Raw genomic sequence first — 18,983 nt, 5'->3', positions numbered from 1 at the left:
TATCTCCAGGGCAACAGTCTGTTTGCATTCATGTTGATGATTTATTTGCATTATTATATTTTTCTATAACCCACAGGTTGTAAAATACCTCAAAAACAATGAAAGGCACTAACCCCTATAGAATTAGACAATCCAGAGCTGGAAACTAACAGGACACTCAGAAATCTCTTTTGCTTATTTCAAAGTCTTTCAAAAAATTTTCATGGCATCCATATTTGTATAGATTTTTCTCTGAAGCATCCTTTCATAAATGTCTAGATCTTTTGTTATTTTAGTTTCAGGGATGGTTGGTTGGTTGGGTTTGTGGGTCAGGGGGGACAAATCTGAGCGTTACATCAAAGTATGCTTTTTATTTTTCAAGTAGTTCCAATTTGTGAAACCATGCTTTCGGCTTCTGATAATAATGGGTTTGGGTCTGAGAATGCGACCTGTAAAAGTACTTCTTGTAATTTTAGTTTTTTATTTTGAAAATGTTTTTATTGATTTTTAGGGAGAGAGGAAGTGAGAGGGAGAGAGAAATAGAAACACTGATGCATCAACATTGACCAGCTGCCTCCTGCATGTCCCCTGCTAGGGATCAAGCTGGAAACCTGGGCATATGCCCTGACCAGGAATCGAACCTGGGACCTCTTGATATCTCGATACATGGGTTGATGCTCAACCGTTGACCCACATCGGCCAGCCCATTTTAGATTTCTTTATGGCCATGTTCATGAGTGATTTTTGTAAGAGTTTGGTGGATATCTGTGAATGAAGCATGTTGACTTGTTATTCAGTTCTTGTAATCCTCCCGTAGATTTTGTCTATTTGATAAACTTTGAAAGTATTTTTAAACATCTCACTATGATTGTGTTTTTGCAACCAGTTCCAGCTTCTGATTGCAGAACCTTTCATCACCCCCAAAACAAACCCTGTCCCCACTAGCAGTCACTGTCCTTCCCCTGCCTCTCCCCAGCCTCTGGCTACCACCAGTCTACTTTCTGTCGCTGTTGCTTCGCCGGTTTTTATAATTTCACATAATTAGAATCATACCAATGGGATCTTCTGTGTCTGGCTCCTTTCACTTAGCACAATGTTTTCAAGGTTCATCCATGTAGCTTGTATCAGTATTGAATTCCTTTTTTATGGCCAACTAATATTCCATTGTACGACTCTACTACACTTCTTTCATCCCTTCATCGACTGATAGAAATCTGGGTTTTTCCCACTCTTTGCCATAGTTTTTAAGACATCATTATACTCAGGCTTTTAGAATCATTTGTGAATTTTTATCAGGGTGTCCACTACCTACCGAGCAGTTGCTCTGTGTTAGTCACATTAACTCACGGACCATCCCCCTTAGTCCTACCCGGGAGCTGTTATTACCATCACCATTTAGGGCTGATGAGACTGAGAAACAGCATGTGTAAGCAGCTGGCCTCGGCTCACACAGCTAGTTTATGTCACTGGACTTGAATCATAGAGTGAAAATGAGGGGCAGGAGTTACACAGTTGAATGCAGAAAACAGAAATGGGGGTGAGCAGCTTAAGGTGGGCTGGAACATATGAAGGTCTGGAGGAAGAGAGGTCATTTGTAATGAGCATTTTTCTAGACGGGAAAGCAAAATACTTTTTTTAAAAAAAAAGGTTGGTGCTTCTTGGCGAGTGTTAGCTCTTAGGAAGGTTGTTTGTTTCTGGAGAACAAAATCCTGTATTTATATTGTATTTATAAGATGATCATATAGCTTGTCATCCAAACTGGGAAACCTTTGAGAGTGAAGTGGCATTATTGATCACTATGTTGGGTGAACAGGTATGTAAATCAGCTTCTAATTTACTGTCATTACTGATCGAAAGCCAAGCCAGAAGCTGTAAAATAATGACAGTACTTCACCCTAGTGGTGCAAAGCAGCAAAGATTAGATTTCCACAGCCCATGGGTCAGTTTTCCAGGAAAATAAGTCACGTGCCATAAAGCTGATCAAAATTTGGGTTTTCTACGTAATGTTTATGTAAACATTTATATTACTATAAATATATTTATCAATCCGTTTGATTTTAGCCACGTGATTGTATTCCTATTTTTAATGTTAGTAAATGTGGTGAGATCATTGTTTCCAGTTGGCATTCCCTCCCTGGGACAGAATTATATTCATCCACCCTTGCCCACTGGCATCATGGTGAGTGGAGTGTCCTTCCCTGCCCCATTGGTTTTGGGCCAAACCATTGTTTTACTTTGGCTCTTTGGCTAATGAAATACCAGTGGGCCTGATTGGAGGAGGGCTTTAAATGTGCCTGTACAATTTGGCTCATCCGCTCACTCTCATGTGACCTGTCTTGGGAAGAACAGGCCTGTGTAGTTGATGGCCCAATGAGACACAAGCAGACATGTGGGCCTGTGAACCCACTGGCAGCCCAGAGCCAAACCCAGCACAGCCCCCAATGAACTTACAGACGCATGAAAAGGAAAATCAGCATTTCTTATGGAAAGCCACTGAGATATTGAGGCTGTTACATGGCAGAAACTAATACAAGAGACCACTGGGGCAATCCTCAACTTAGGATGACCTACTGAATGGCCGTAGCCAGTGTTCAGTATTTATGTGAATGAATGACATGATGTCTTCCCTACATTTCTACTTTAATCCCACTTTTAATACACATGTTATGAAAAAAGTACTTGTCTTTATAAAATCTGGATGCAAACACAGCAGGTCTCTTCTTCCCATCTTGTCTTGCCTCCTTTTCCTTCTTCTTCCCCCCTTAATTTCTGGTCAGTTCCCTTTCATGGGGAAGGGAGAGGAGAAGCTGCCCATAGGATTCCCCACCCAATCTACTGAAGACCCGCTAGTCTCCATGTGGACATCTCTGTGGCGAGGCAGCCTTCCCTCCTGGCTCTGAGACCAGGCCCCTCCCCGGAGAAGCTGCATGGAAGGATCAAACTCCTGGAGATGCCTCCGTTTTTACGAGATGTTATACCTTCCTAGAGAGGACTTTGTTCATTTTGAGCCAACTCTAAGCTACCATGCGTCTTCAGAAAGATAAGCCGAGTTCAGATTCGTTTGAAAGATTAGTATGTTGAAGGTTCAGCCAGCATTTAATTTTGGGGGGTATTAAAAGTTCTTGCAAATCAGCGGTCATCTTTCCAGAGTGGCTCTCAACCTAATCCCATGTAGACAGCACAGGCACACCCAAATTGCCTTTAAACAGGTGAGTAAGTGCCATCATCCAAAGATCCTTGGGGGTCCAGTCCATCCCCACTTTCAGCCATACGCTTCAAATGGGGCTGACATACCCTCTACCTAAGAGGAAGCATGTGTCCTACACTTGACCAATCATAGTATCCAATGACCGTGGTCAGAGTTATTGGTCTAAAGCAAGGTTCAGCAATGTTTTTCCTAAAGTGACAGAAATGGTTGCTGGTTTCAACAGAAACATTTGATAGTAAATATTTTAGACGTAGAGGATCATCCAGCCTTTGTTACAGCTACTTTACTTTTTAGTTTTAGCATAAAAGCAGCCATAGACAATACATGTGAATGAATGAGGCTGTGTTCCAATAAAATTTTATTTATAGAAACAAGCAGTGGGCCAGATTTAGTCCATAGGCCATAGTTTGCCAACTCCTGGTCTTAAAGGGTGGGTATATGAATCAAGGTAAGCCATTGAGGCCTAACCAGGGCTGAATCATAGGACTTTTTTTGAGTGATCAGGAAAAAGACACTTTCTTTACCTTGGATCTATAAGAATATAAGGCTGGTCCTACCTGAACTTCCAAATAGAGATGTATTATTTATCTACTGCTATGTAATAAATTATCCCAAAACTTAGTGGCTTAAACATATGTATTATTTCAGAATTTCGATGGGTCAGGAATGCAAGCATAGCTTAGCTGAGTCCTCTATCTCAAGTTCTCTCCCAAGGGTGTAATCACATTGTTGGCCAGGGCTGGGGTCTCATCTGAAGGCGGGACTGGGGCATACATCTGCTTCCAAGCTCACTGGCATGGCTGCTGGCAGGATTCAGTTCCTTGGGGGCCACTGGGCTGAAAGACTTGTTTCCTCACTGGCTGTTGGCCAGAGGCTGTAATTACTATTGTGCCAGTTGCGCCTCTCCATAGGGCAGCTCACCACATGGCAGCTGGCTTCCATAAAAGTGAGCAACCGAGAGAGAACAGGACAGGGTGAGCAAGGAGAAGCCAGTGTCTTTTTTGTAATTTCATCTCAAAAGTGACATTCCTTCTCTTTTTTCAGAGTCTGTTCATTAGAAATGGGTCTCTGGGTCTAGCCCAGTGGTTCTCAACCTTCTGGCCTTTTAAATACAGTTCCTCATGTTGTGACCCAACCATAAAATTATTTTCGTTGCTACTTCATAACTGTAATGTTGCTACTGTTGTGAATCGTAATGTAAATATCTGATATGCAGCATCCTTAGGCGACCCCTGTGAAAGGGTCGTTCGACCGCCAAAAGGGCCGCGACCCACAGGTTGAGAACCGCTAGTCTAGCCAAACCTGTAGGGGAGGTGATTAGCCAAGAGCAAGAATATTAGGGGGTAGTGCTCAGTAGGAGCCATGTCAGAAGCTGTCTTCCCCTTTAAGGAACTTTCTGGAGGAAACCAGCACACAGCAAAGTCGTGCTCAGAGAAGCAGAGCAAGACCGAGCTGGGGTGACCGAGTTTGAGGCCCTGGATCAAGCCAGAGCTAAAATAAAAATGCACTCTCGCCATTCAGTTATTTGAGACAAAGTATTTTTTTTTTCTTAAGGCGGTATTAGTTGAGTGTTTTGTGGCTTTCAAGCATATAACTCCAACCAAAAGATGCTCCATTACAGAAATTGGGTCCAAAGCCACCTGGGCATCTATAGTAATTGAGAGAAAAGGTCATTTTTCATTGACTGTTCCCTGTGCCCAGTAATGCCCTAAGCATGTTACAACTACCTCAGCAACCCTTGTGACAGCTCGAAACAGTAGATAATGCAATAATGTTCTTTCCACAAATGAGAAAACCAAGGCCCCGAAATGTTCAACCATTTGTTCCAAGCTGTAGAACTGTGACTTGACCAACTCTGTCAATGTCAGAGTTTATATCTTTTTGAGCATTCATTAGGCTACATTACTTTTCAGTGAGTGCCTCTTTGGGGGAAAAAAATCATGCATTTTACTTCTTTGTAGAAATTTTACAAACCCAGCATCTCAAGTTAAATACATTTACTGTATTGATTGATTGACCGATGTTTGATTGATTTAGCAATCCATAAGCTCCTTAGGCCTGCAAACTTATTCAGGGTGAACTTTATTAGATCCAACAGGGGTCATTTTTCTTACAACATTGAGAAGAAGGTTAGATGAGTGTTTACTGGTATGCCCACTTCTCGGGTGATGAAACTGAGGCCCCAAAGTCCTGGATCCACGTTGCTCACTGCCAGACAGGCAATGCCAGAATCACCATCACCCTTAACTCCCCCATTCTGTTTGCAGCCTTGGACTTGTGCCTCTAAAAGAACAGGGAGAGAGGAGATGGGGGACTCACACCTCTGCAGTATGGCAAGCAGTGTTTTGGGATCAAGCAGAAATACCGTAAGCAAAGCAGTAATGGGGTTCTCTGGCAAATGCATTTTTGTGAGATCTTTCATGAATAGTTCATATATTCATAATGTCCAAATAGCAAAACAGTATAAGATGGTATACACTGAGATGTCTCTTTCCCATCCTGTGTTCCCTTCCCAGTCCTTAAGGGGAGCTGCTTTTAAAATAATTTTTTAAATAATTTTTATTTCTCAATTATAGTTGATGTACATCATAGTAGTTTCAGGTGTACAACCCAGGGATTAGACATTATGTAACTCACTAAGTGGTCATCCCAGTAAATCTCGTCCCCACCTGGCACCACACACAGTTATTGTTCTGTTATTGACTATCTTCCCTACGCTGTACTTCACATCTCCATGACTATTCTGTAACAACCAATTTGTATTTATTAATCCCTTCACCTTTTTACCCATTTCCCCAACCCACTTCCCATCTGGCAACTGTCAAAATGTTCTCTGTATCTAAGTCTGTTTGCTTTTTCAAAAATTTATTTATTTATTTTTTATTATGAGTCTGTTTCTGGTCTGCTTGTTTGGGTAACTTTTTTTTTTTTTTTTTTAACTTGAGTTTCCCCAGTAGCAGTAGGGAGGAGAGATTAAAGTGTGTTAGGAACACTCTCACCACTGTGGGCAGCTGGTGCTTACTCCTGCTGGAAGCCCCTGGATAAGAGGGAGGAACTGGTGCCTCAGAGTTATCCACCTGCAGGGCGAGAGCTGAGGTATTGTCCAGCAATCCCAGCGTTCACTGGTGGAGGGCTGCTCCTGAGCTGGTGGGAGGAGATGAAGGGCCCATGTTATGCGTGTTGTAGCACACTTAGGCAGAGGGGATGCTGGAACCAGAGGAAACCCTCAGGAGAAGACATGCAGGTGCTGGCAGTTGAAAGTCAGTCCAGCGTGCACCAAAGAGATATGGACGAGGGGATATGGGTGAGGCAGCAACAGCATTTGCTACATTGTATAGCCTTCCATCATTTCTTTATTCAAATGCATAAGCAAATCTAATCTAATAAAAGAGAAACATACAAATTGACCATACCTCTGCTACACCCACAAGCCACACCCACCAGCCAATCAGTAGCAAATATGCAAATTAACCCAATTAAGATGGCAGCAGCCACGGAGCTGGAGCGAGCAGGAGGCTTGGGTTGCCCCTGGCAATGGAGGAAGCCAAGCTTCCTACCTGCTCTGGCCGGCACTGGGCTCTGCTCAAGGCTACAAAATTTCAATTATAGAAGATAAATAAATCCCAGATACCTGCTTCTAGCCCGCGGCTGTGGCCAGCCTGAAAACAGCCCTCAGCCCCTCACCCAGACTGGCCACACCCCCATGGGCTGAGGGTCCCCGCTGGGGGGCTTGGCCAGCCTGCAAATAGCCATTAGCCCCTCACCCAGGCTGGCCAGGCACCCCAGTGGGGACCCCCACCCTGAAGGGGGTGTGGCCAGCCTGAAAACGGCCCTCAGCCCCTCCACCCAGGCTGGCCAGGCATGCCAGTGGGACCCCCACCCTGATCTGGGACACCTTTCAGGGCAAACCAGCCAACGCCCACCCATGCACCAGGCTTCTATCCTATATAATAAAAGGGTAATATGAAAATTGACCCTAACAGCAGAACAACTGGGAATGACTGGTCACTATAACACATACTGACCACCAGGGGGCAGATGCTCAATGCAGGAGCCGCCCCCTGGTGGTCAGTGTGCTCCCACAGGGGGAGCTCTGCTCAGCCACAAGCCAGGCTGATGGCTGCCAGCACAGCAGTGGTGGCGGGATCCTCTCCCGCCTCCTCAGCAGCACTAAGGATGTCCGACTGCAGCTTAGGCCTGCTCCCCGCTGGCAAGTGGACATCCCCTGAGGGCTCCCAGGCTGCCAGAGGGATGTCTGACTGCCAGCTTAGGCCCGTTCCCCCGGGGAGCAGGCCTAAGCCAGAAGGTGGACATTCCCTGAGGGGTCCCAGACTGTGAGAGGGCACAGGCTGGGCCAAAGGACCCTGCCCCCACCCCCCCCGAATTCACAAAGTTTTGTGCACCGGGCCTCTAGTATGAATATACTCTTCCATTACCCCTTTCCTTTTGCAAAAAAAAAAAAAAAAAGCATACTATATACACAGTTCTATACCTTGCTTTTTTAAATAATATGTTCAGAAGTTCTTATCATATCCTATCTAATAAAAGAGAAACATGGTAATTAGCGTACAACCGCTACCCTTCCCATTAGCTAATCAGGGCGATATGCAAATTAACTGCCAGCCAAGATGGCGGCCGGCAGCCAGGCAGCTGGAAGCGAACATGAGGCTTGCTTGCTTCAGTGACGGAGGGCTCCAACGTTCCCCGCCTGCTGCTGCAGGCCTCTGAGCTGCAACTCTAGCAACTATGTAACAAATATAGAAACTAAACAAAACCCCAGAAACCTGCTTTAGTCCAGGCTTCAGCCAGCAGAATCGCAACATTGTTTCAAATACAGAAGGTAAACAAAGCCCAGAAACCTGCTTTCAGCAGTGGAGGCCTAAGAGCTAGAGCCTCAGAGCTAAAGCTGGCCCAGAATGAAAAAAAAGGAAAAAAAGGAGCGGTTGGGAGCTTCAGTCACCCTCCAGCCTGAAAACAGCCCTCAGCCCCTCACCCAGACTGGCCAGGCACCCCAGTGGGGACCCCCACCCTGAAGGGTGTGTGACCAGCTGCAAACAGCCATCATCCCCTCATCCAGGCTGGCTAGGCACCCCAGTGGGGACCCCCACCCTGATCCAGGACACCCTTCAGAGCAAACCAGCTGGCTCCCACCTGTGCACCAGGCCTCTATCCCAGGGGTGGGCAAACTTTTTGACTCGAGGGCCACAATGGGTTCTTAAACTGGACCGGAGGGCCGGAACTAAAGCATGGATGGAGTGTTTGTGTGAACTAATATAAATTCAAAGTAAACATCATTACATAAAAGGGTATGGTCTTTTTTTTTTTTTTTTTTTTAGTTTTATTCATTTCAAACGGGCCGAATCCGGCCCGCAGGCTGTAGTTTGCCCACGGCTGCTCTATCCTATATAGTAAAAGGGTAATATGCCTCCCAGCACCGGGATCAGCGGAGCCACGAAGCCTCCTGGCACCGGGATCAGCGTGACAGGGGGCAGCGCCCAAACCCCCTGATCGCCCTGCGGCTCTGTGTGTGACAGGGGGCGGGGCCACAACCTCCCTATCTGCCCTGCTCTGTTTGTGACAGGGGAAGGGGCCCCAACCCCCTGATCAGCCTGCTCTGTGCCTGATAGGGGGGAGCTCCCCAACCCCCTGATTGCCCTGCGGCTCTGTGTGTGACAGGCTGCGGTGCCCCAATCCCCTGATCGGCCCTGCTCTGTGTGTGACAGGGTGCGGCGCCCCAAACCCCCCCCCCCACACACACAGGCCCTGCTCTGTGTGTGATGGGGTAGAGCCATAACCTCCTCATCGGCCCTGCCCTGAGTGTGACAGGGTGCGGCGCCCCAACCCCCTGATCCGCCCTGCTCTGTGTGTGACAGGGGGCGGTGCCCCAACCCCCTGATCCGCCCTACTCTGTGCGTGACAGGGGGGAGCTCCCCAACCTCCTGATGGGCCCTGCTCTCTGCGTGACAGGGGGGAGCTCCCCAACCCCCTGATGACCCTGTTCTGTGTGTGACGGTACGGAGCCCCAACCCCCCTGATGGGCCCTGCTCTGTGTGTGACAGGGGGCAGCTCCCCAACCCCCCAATCAGCCCTACCCTGTGCATGACTGAGGGTGGCATTGCAACCTCCCAATCCGCCCTGCTCTGTGCATGACAGAGGGTGGCGCCGCAACCTGCCCATCGACCCTGCCTTGAGTGTGACAGGGGGCGGTGCCCCAACCCCCCAATCAGCCCTACCCTGTGCATGACTGAGGGTGGCATCGCAACCTCCCAATCCGCCCTGCTCTGTGCATGACGGGGCAGTGCCCCAACTCCCCAATCAGCCCTGCTCTGAGCCCGACCAGGGGCTGCACCTAGGGATTGGGCCTGCCTTCTGCCACCCGGGAGCAGGCCTAAGCCAGCAGGTCGTTATCTCCTGAGGGGTCCCAGACTGCAAGAGGGCACAGGCCGGGCTGAGGGACCCTCCCCTCCCCCCCGAGTGCACAAATTTTTGTGCACCGGGCCTCTAGTCTATATATATATAAGGCTAATATGCAAAGTGTCCCGTTGGGAGTTCGACCAGGAGACCAGGAGTTCGATTGCTCACTATGATGTGTGCTGACCATCAGGGGGCGGTGTGGAACAAAGGAAGGCCTCAGCCGGCAGCCAGGGAAGGAAGGCCCCAGCTGGCATCCGGAAAGCCCCAATTGGCCCTGATCACAGGCCAGGCCTAGGGACCCTACCCGTGCATGAATTTCGTGCACCAGGTCTCTAGTTAGTACATAAAGAGCTTCTTTTTTTTTTTTTTTTTTTTTTTTTCAACTACAGAGTATTCCATTGTGTGGCTCTACCATGGTTTATTTAGCAAGTGACCTGTAGACAAACAGTTGGGTTATTTCTAGGCGTTTGCCATTTCAAAGAGTGCTACAGTGAATAATCTTGTAGATGTGTCATTTGGTGTGTGTGCCTGTGTATCTGTAGGATAAAGTCCCAGAAGTCCTCCGAGTTTAAGTCAGACACACAACCACCCTATTCGAAGCTACATCCTCAGACTCCCTTGCAGCTACATGTGACCACGTGACTAAATTCTGGCTAATGGCACACAACCAAGAATGACACATACTCTTGGTCACCTCTGTAAAAGGTAGCTGCTCGCCGTCCTCTTCCTCTTTGCTCCTTCCCATGGGCTGGGTCACTGGTCTGGATCTTTGCCTCAAGGAGATAGAAAAGCAACAAGCTAGGAGATGGGTCCCTAGATGATCTCGTGGAGCATCACCCAGCAGAAATAAACCGTCTGTTTTATTTAAGTCACTTTCATTTGGTCTCTGTTAAAGAACTCAAAGCAATAGCCTAACTAAAGATGGGATCACAGGAGGGCCTATCTTATAGTATGGCTGAACTAAGTGTTCCAAACACACCCCTCCTGTCTTTTTCTCTGATGTCTCCCCAGCATGCCTGGCACAGTGTCGGTATTCAGTAGAATCAGTAAATTTACAGTTATTGTTATTATAAAATAGTTTTAAAAGTTATTATAGTGTAAGGATAGTAGGTAGATGATTGCCAGTAGTAATAACCAAGATCCTTGATTATTTACTGCAGTGGTTCTCAGCCTGTGGGTCGTGACCCCTTTGGGGGTCAAATGACCCTTTCACAGGGGTCATCTAAGACTATCGGAAAACACATGTATAATTACATATTGTTTTTGTGATTAATCACTACGCTTTAATTATGTTCAATTTGTAACAATGAAATTGGGGGTCACCACAACATGAGGAACTGTATTAAAGGGTCGCGGCATTAGGAAGGTTGAGAACCACTGATTTACTGTTTGTCACTCCCTTTTACATATAGTCCGCTTTAATACTCATAAAAACTATTTGATAGACAGAAGAGCCAAATCTGTAGAGACAGAAAGCAAATCAGTAGTTGTCTAGGGTTGGGGAAAATGGAGAGTGGTAATAGGTAGTTTCTTTTAGGATGATAAAAATATTCTAAAACTGTGATGGTTGCACAACTCTGAACTACCAAAAGTAATTATGTTGTACAGTGAAAGGGTGAATTGTATGGTGTGTGAATCGTATCTCATTAAATTTGTTTGTTTTTTAAAAAAAGAAAAACCATTTGAGGTAGGTAAGATTATTATCCTCATTTTACAGATGAGAAAAACTGAGGCTCAAGGAGGTTAAGATCTGGTTCAAAATTACACATCTGTGAAGAGCTGGGGCTCAGTGAGATAATACACATAAGACATCTTCTAAAATAGTACTTAGCTCATGGAGAACATTTGTGAATGTTCACTTTTTTCATTGTCATTACCACCACCACCACCATTATTACCCTTCATTGCTTCTCAGGTTAGGAGAGGTAAAGTAACCTTCCAAACCAGCCTAGGATTGGCCTCTGGCTGTGTGTGAGGTTTAATATGGAAAGAGGGGAAAGGAGAAATAGAAATGGTTTAATCATATCCTGCGTGCCTCTACCTCCCACCTATCTCCTTCACCTTATCTCCAGCACTCCACCCATCGACAGCGAGACTGAGGTTGCTCAGACGTGCCATCACTTTACCTCCTGGTCTCAGCACAAACTATTCCCTCTGCCTGGAAGCCCCCTCACCTCACTTTTTTGCCTGCCCAAGACCTACACATCTGGGGTTATCAATCTGCCTCTTGCAGGAAGCTTTGGCTGACCACTGTGTGAACCTTCATCGCACTGTCTTGTTCCCTTATTTTTCCTCCTGATTATTATGTGACTCCCTTAAAGGTTTGCTGTTGCATTCCTAGAGGTTAGCATAATGCCTCACACCCAGATAGAACCCAGTTAATGTTTGTTAAACAAATGAGTGGCTCTGGAACAAACCCTAATAGCGGATGTCAGAGTCAGGGAAACTGAGGCATAAGACATGGAAAATGATGATAGGTCTGGGTGCTCTCAATGTTGCTTGAAAGGGATCGAAAACTCATTTTTCTCAGGAGAAGGTGAAACAACTACCCCCGCCTCAGGTTGCCACCCCGGCCCCAGGTCTAGAATCTGCAAATTCCTGTGCTTAGACAGCATTCCTTTACGGGCAGGAGCTTACAAACCTGGAGGAGCCAGCAGGGGGCTGTTTGTTTTCTCTGTGAATAAAGGCCCTGATCCGCTCTGTTGCCCACACAGTAGCTGCTTCCAGGATGTCATTTCTTCATTTCAGATTCGGGGGAGGGTCTGGGGGTAGGAGCAGAAAGGGAAGAGAAGGAGGAAGCGAAGATTTGGATCTGGTTATTCACCATTTCAGCTAAGGTGTGCCCTAGTGACTTTTAAACTAGTACTTTTTTTTTTTTCCATTTTAAACGATTTATGCGGGTGGGAATGTAAGTTGATACAGCCACATTGGAAAATACTTGGGCATCTCCTAGGAAAGTTGAACGGGAGCATGTGGTGGGATCCAGCTACTCCTCCCCCACACTGCTTCCAAGCCACCATGCAGGAGAATCACCAGGGGAGCTTGTTAAAATGCAGATTCTGACCCCAGTGTGTCTCGGGTATAACGTGGGCACAGGTCACCTGGGAGCCTTGTTAAGATGCAGCTTTTAATGCAGTGGTTCTCCACCTCGGCTGCACATTAGAATCACCTGGGAATCTTTTTAAAATCCTGATTTCCGGGCCTCGCCCTCCGGAAATCCTGTTTCTTTGTGATGGGGTGGGGCCACAACATTAGTAACAAAGAAACAGAATCTCCGGAGGATGAGGCCCAGAAATCAGGCTTTTAAAAAGATTCCCAGGTGATTCTAATGTGCAGCCAAGGCTGAGAACCACTGTTTTAATGGTAAAGAGAAGCCTCCCTACATGAGTCAGGGAACCTGTGCAAGAATGTTTACAGCTATGTTACTCATAATGACCAGATTGGAAACCGCCCATTGGCAGTGACAGTGCAGACCAAATGTGCTGTATTCATGCAACGGAGTCATGCGAGAGTGAAAATGAATGAGCTACAGCTGCCTGCAGCAACCTGTTCCATCTCACAGACTTAAAGAAGTGAAGCAAAGTTGCTCGTACAGTTCAAACGGTGGCCAGACTCAGCAACATGTTATCTGGGCGGCAAAACTATTTTTAAATCATACGCAAAATTGGAAGTCGTGGAACAAGGTGGCAGAAGGAAGGGGAAGCTCATGGATGGGAACAGGTGAAGGGTTTCCTTGGTACAAAGAATGTTCTAGATCTAAAGTTGGTGCTTACATGAGTGTTCGTTTTAGTCCTTAAATTGCACATTAATGTTTTATACACTCTTGTCTGTGTGCCAAGTTTTATTATTTGTTTCAAAATTTAAAAACTCGGAAAATTGCAGAAAGGCATGTACCTTTGTAGCAAGATGTCAGTCACTCAGACAATCACATCACAAATATTGCTGCCCTGTCCTCAGGGATAACTCCTGTGACCAGGGTCCCTGGTCTCCTCCGCATTCACAAGTGTATGTGTGTGTGTGTGTGTGTGTGTGTGTGTACAGGGTGTGGCAAAAGTAGGTTTACAGTTCATATAGAAAATAATACGCTAATTAATAAATACAAGAATAAACTCTGTTTTGCTTACTCACAACTGTAAACATAATTTTGCCAAACCCTATATATATATTATAAATTTTATAGAGAGACATGCTGTTAGAGCTTTATGTACTTACATACATATATCTACATACACACAGCAGCATAATTTGTGTTATTTGAACATTTGATTTATATATCTTGAAGAATATTCCCTATCAAAGCACACAGAAATATATTATTCTTTTTTATGGTCATATAGAATTTATTCCATTGTATGACACAACCACAATTTAGTTATTTATTTCTTTTTAACTATAAAGAGTCTGTGAATACATTTTTTAAAGGAAGTACAGTGGGCCTTGACTTACGAGTGTCCTAACGAGTTTTTTGAGATACCAGCTGTCTCTTGGCCGATTTTTTGCATTGAGTTGACAGAGTAATTTGAGTTAATGAGCTTGGTCTCGGAATGAATTAAACTCGTAAGTCAAGGCCCCACTGTAATACTGTATTACGAATACACAGACAATTTAGGTTCCTCAATCCTTCTGCCCTCCCCCTCAAAGCTGCTCCCCTGCCCGCACCTTGCTTAACACATAGCCAGTGTGTTGCCTTCCAATACCTTTTTGTCCTGGATTTTCATGTTTCCGCATTGGAAATATATGTAGATTTGAATGTGTGTATATCTGGGGGAACTTGCTGGGGTTTTTTCAGTGCAGCAGATGTGGGACTTGAGCCAGGCTTGTATACAGAAATCTGACTGGTTACTTTTATTTGCTACCTGGTACTCTACGGTGTGGCTAACCCTCACTTTAATCGAACCACTGCCCTGTGACTGGGCATTTAGTTTGTGTCTCAATTTTTTTTGCTATGGCAACGATGTCACAACAAACATCCCTGGACACACTTCTTTGTGCGCATGCAAAGATGTTTCTCTGGAGAAGACTAGAGGGAAAGGAGAATTAATTGCTAGATCATTGGCGGGGCACATTTAACACTTTATTGCCAAATTGTCCTCCAAAGTGACTACAAACATTCACGCTCCTGCTGGCAATGCATTGGGAGACCAATTACCCTGCACTCCTGCTAACAGTAGAATGCTATCAGCCTTCTTAATATTTATTGATCTGGTAGGTGGGAAAAAAAAAAGAGAGGAATTCCTGGCTACTTAATATTCACTCCTTATAATTAGCGAGGCTGAACACCTCTCGCACGACTGCTGCCCAGAATCCACATTGAACAAGATCTCCAGGTCGTTCTTCCCGTTCAAGTCTGAGCAGCACAGAAATCAGAATCTGATGCTTAACAAGGTCCCCAAGTGATCCGTGTCTGTTACTCTCTGAGACACCGGAGTCAGAATCTGCATTTTATCGAGGTCCTGGCTGATTCTCATGCAGGTACACGTGAGAGTGCAGGGCGGGGCAGGAATAGAGGGATCATAGCATATGCTCACCTTTACTAATACGTGTTTAGTCTTTTTATTCAGGCAGGATATAAAACAGTATTTCAATTTATTTCAACTTGCATGTCTTTAATCATAAGTGAGCTTGGACATTTTTAAAATTTTTATAAGCGCCCTGGCCGGTTTGGCTCAGTGGATAGAGCGCCGGCCTGTGGACTGAAAGGTCCCAGGTTTGATTCCAGTCAGGGGCATGTACCTTGGTTGCAGGCACATCCCCAGAAGGAGTTGTGCAGGAGGCAGCTGATCGATGTTTCTCTCTCATCGATGTTTCTAACTCTCTATCCCTCTCCCTTCCTCTCTGTAAAAAAATCAATAAAATATATTAAAAAAAATTTTTTTTATATAAGCCAGGTTTTCCTTTCTAGGAACCAGCTAGTCAGTGAATCTCATTACTTTGCTCAGAACACACCAAAGCTGATCTCCTTGGAGTCTTTGCTGTTGTTTCCTCTCCCAGGATGCCATCTCCCTGGTTCTTCCCATGGCTTTAGCTGTAAAGGTCCCTCTAGACCAGCTCAGATACCCCACCACCACCACCGCCACCCAGTGATCCTCCATCCCATTTCATCTTGATTGTAGCACCCATTGTTATCTGAAATGACCTTATGCATGACCTCATTCATTCATTCATTCATTCTTCATTCCTTCCTTCTCTGACTGCCCTGCTGGTCTTGTTGGTCTTGCATATCACTCTATATCCAACACCTGGAACAGACCAGGAAGTCGTGTGGGTCAAAACACTGTTAGCAGATGAATAAACAAATTAATTCCTGGATGATGAAGAAATAAGATTAGCTTCTGTCTAGATGTACATCCCATTTGGGAATCACTTGTACCTGGATCATTCAGTCCTGTATCCATCGTGGAGAACTGTAGTGGTGATGACAGAAGTCAAATGAGGTGGCTTAGGGGAGGACGAGCCAGGGGAGGTGAGTGCAGCCCCAGGAGGCCTGGGGCCATCAGAGAGATGATGATAACTTATTTTTATCTATTTCTCTTGGAAAATAAGGCAATTACTTGAGCAGTGTTAAATGAGTAGTATTAAATTCCTCACATATATATTGGAACTGGTATAGAAAGTATGGGAAACATGAAATTCAGAAGGGCAGGGCTGAGTAATGTCAACACAGGCTTGTTTGCGTCGGATTAATTTCCACGTAAAACAATATCTGTGCCTAGTCAATTGGAAGCACCAATTCTAGATAAGTGTTAGCTGTTATTATAGGTAACTGTAACTCTCTGGTTGTAAATAATAATTAACACGTAGAGAGTACTGCCTCTGTACTGTACAAAGCTCTGTGCACTGTACACACATGAATCTGTCCTCACAACCACCCCAGTTATCGCATTGCCTTGTTATTGATGAGAAAGTGGGGCACGGAGCAGCTTTCTCAAGGCCACAGAGCGACAGAGCCAGGATTCTACTCTGGCGGCTCCCTGGAGCACTTATCATTCCAGGCCACTGCCTCCGGGCTTCACAGTGCTCTGGAAAGAGGTGCGGAGTGACCAGGAGAAGCTTTGCATAGTTCAGAGGTGCCCCATCATCTCTTGGCAAAATACTTAACGAGTTGTCAAAATTACAGATATTCTCCATTTTTCTTTTATGAAGTGACAAATGTTGAAAATGTATTAACTTTCTCCATGAAGAAAGGAGACTACTTAACCATGAAAAAAAAAAATCCAGGGTAAAGGTGATATGTAAAGATTGAGAAAGTAACTAGTTTGCAAGAGGAACATCCCATGGGGCAGTGGTTCTCAACCTCGGCTGCACATTAGAATCACCTGGGAATCTTTTTAAAATCCTGATTTCTAGGCCTCATCCTCCGGAAATTCTGTTTCTTTGTGGGGCCACAACCTTAGTAACAAAGAAACAGAATTTCCGGAGGATGAGGCCCAGAAATCAGGATTTTAAGTAGATTCCCAGGTGATTCTAATGTGCAGCCGAGGTGGAGAACCGTTGCAAGAAAGCCACCGACATCCCAGGTGTTTACTTGCTCCCAGGTGGAGTTGTTGCTGAAGGCGGGGCTGTGCCCCGAGCTTGCCAGGACCTGATCATCACGTGGAGCCCGAGTTAAAAAGACCCAGGATCAGCTCCGAGTCCGGGAGTGGTCTGGGAACCTGTGTTCCCAACACCTCCGCGGGCGGGGGTTCCGCTGTGGCGAGCGCGGGCCCCTGGGGTTTCTCCGCGTCGGTAAACCGCCTGCTGTGAGGTTACTGCCGTTGACAAACCCTAGGGGACCGCCTGCGAGAAGAGCATTTTTATATTTCCCCAAAACCGAGCTGTTTTCCTCCACCTTCCTGTTTTCAAGTTGTGAATTGATTCTAGGATGTTTGCGTAACGCAGTGGTTCTCCACCTCGGCTGCACATTAAAATCACCTGGGAATCGTTTTAAAATCCTGATTTCCGGGCCTCATCCTCCGGAAATTCTGTTTCTTTGTTACTGATGTTGTGGCCCCACCCCATAACAAAGAAACAGAATTTCCGGAGGATGAGGCCCGGAAATCAGGATTTTTAAAAAGATTCCCAGGTGATTCTAATGTGCAGCCGAGTTGGAGAACCACTGGTGTAACACGGGGTGAAGTCACTCGAGGTTAAACATTTAAAAAATTTTTTAAAAATTAAAGCAATTTTAAAGATTTCTTTGGGATGTATGTACACATAAACGTACTGCCATTTGAAAATAATGCCATTTGAAAACGTAATTCTAGGCCTCCGAATGCTAGGGTCTCCTTTTGGAATGTCGCAGAAGGGCCATGGGTAAACTGGGGACAGTGGTCATTGCCCCTGGGGAAGCTGAAGGGGAGGGCACCCGGCATGGAGGGTGGGTGACATCTGACCCCCTTATCCCGCTGGAGCCATGTCCCTGTGCACTTGCCTGCCTGAGCTGTCTGCACTCTGCAGCTCAAGGGCACACAACTGGATCCGTCAATCCTCTCTGCGGGACACCTTGTCATGACTGATCCATCGCTGGCCTGTGTTTGGTTGCTTGTTTGTTCCTGAGTTTATTATGACATAATAAGCACCAGGGCTTACCCAAAACTAAGCCCTTAACCAGAACCTACATCTCATCCACCTTCGCCCTCCCTCTCCTCTAATTTAATAGCCATCAACCTAAATCCTACATATTCATTCCTTTTTCTTTATAGCAAGTTTTTTATTTTTTGCTATAAGAATACCCACAAGTATTTTAAAAAATATATACCATTTTAATTTTAAGAGAACTTCATATAAAGGGTATGTAATCTTCCAGGAATTATTTTTCCCACACTTAATAGATGACTAAAATCGCCTAAATTGCTGTGACTGGCATTTGTCCATTTTAACTAGTGTGTAATATTCCATGGTGCGAACGTACCAGAGTTCATCCATCTGCTCTCCTGTGGCTGGGCACGGGGATTGTTTCCTGGTCTTTGCCATGTGTGCGGTGTTGACTCTGATCTATGATCTTTCTAAAAAGTGCCCTAGTTTCTTACTAGTAAGTGAATGTCCACAGAGGTCAGAGGGTGGGTGACTAGGAGATAATGGCCCTGATTCATGCTTGCCTGCAGGGCAGGAGCTTCTGTGGGGCCACATCCTGTCTTAATTTTTGCCAATCAGACTGATCCACAGTGATAGTTCACTATGATCCTGCATTTCCCCTGCGTGCAATGTTTCAAGAAAAACAAAACAAAATTATTGATGTTTTCCACAAATATAATGACAGCAACTGATGACACGTGTTTCATTTTTCGAAGACACTTTTTAAATATTTTACACGACATGCATTCAAAGTTGTGCTAAATTAAGTTTACCGCTGTGTTTGGTTTTAACGGTTTGATTTCAAGGGTCATAATTGAAAAACTGTAAA

This window comes from Myotis myotis, unplaced genomic scaffold, assembly GCF_014108235.1.
Source record: "Myotis myotis isolate mMyoMyo1 unplaced genomic scaffold, mMyoMyo1.p scaffold_m19_p_9, whole genome shotgun sequence".
Classification (NCBI taxonomy): domain Eukaryota; kingdom Metazoa; phylum Chordata; class Mammalia; order Chiroptera; family Vespertilionidae; genus Myotis; species Myotis myotis.
Note: the sequence above shows the minus strand (reverse complement) of the source record.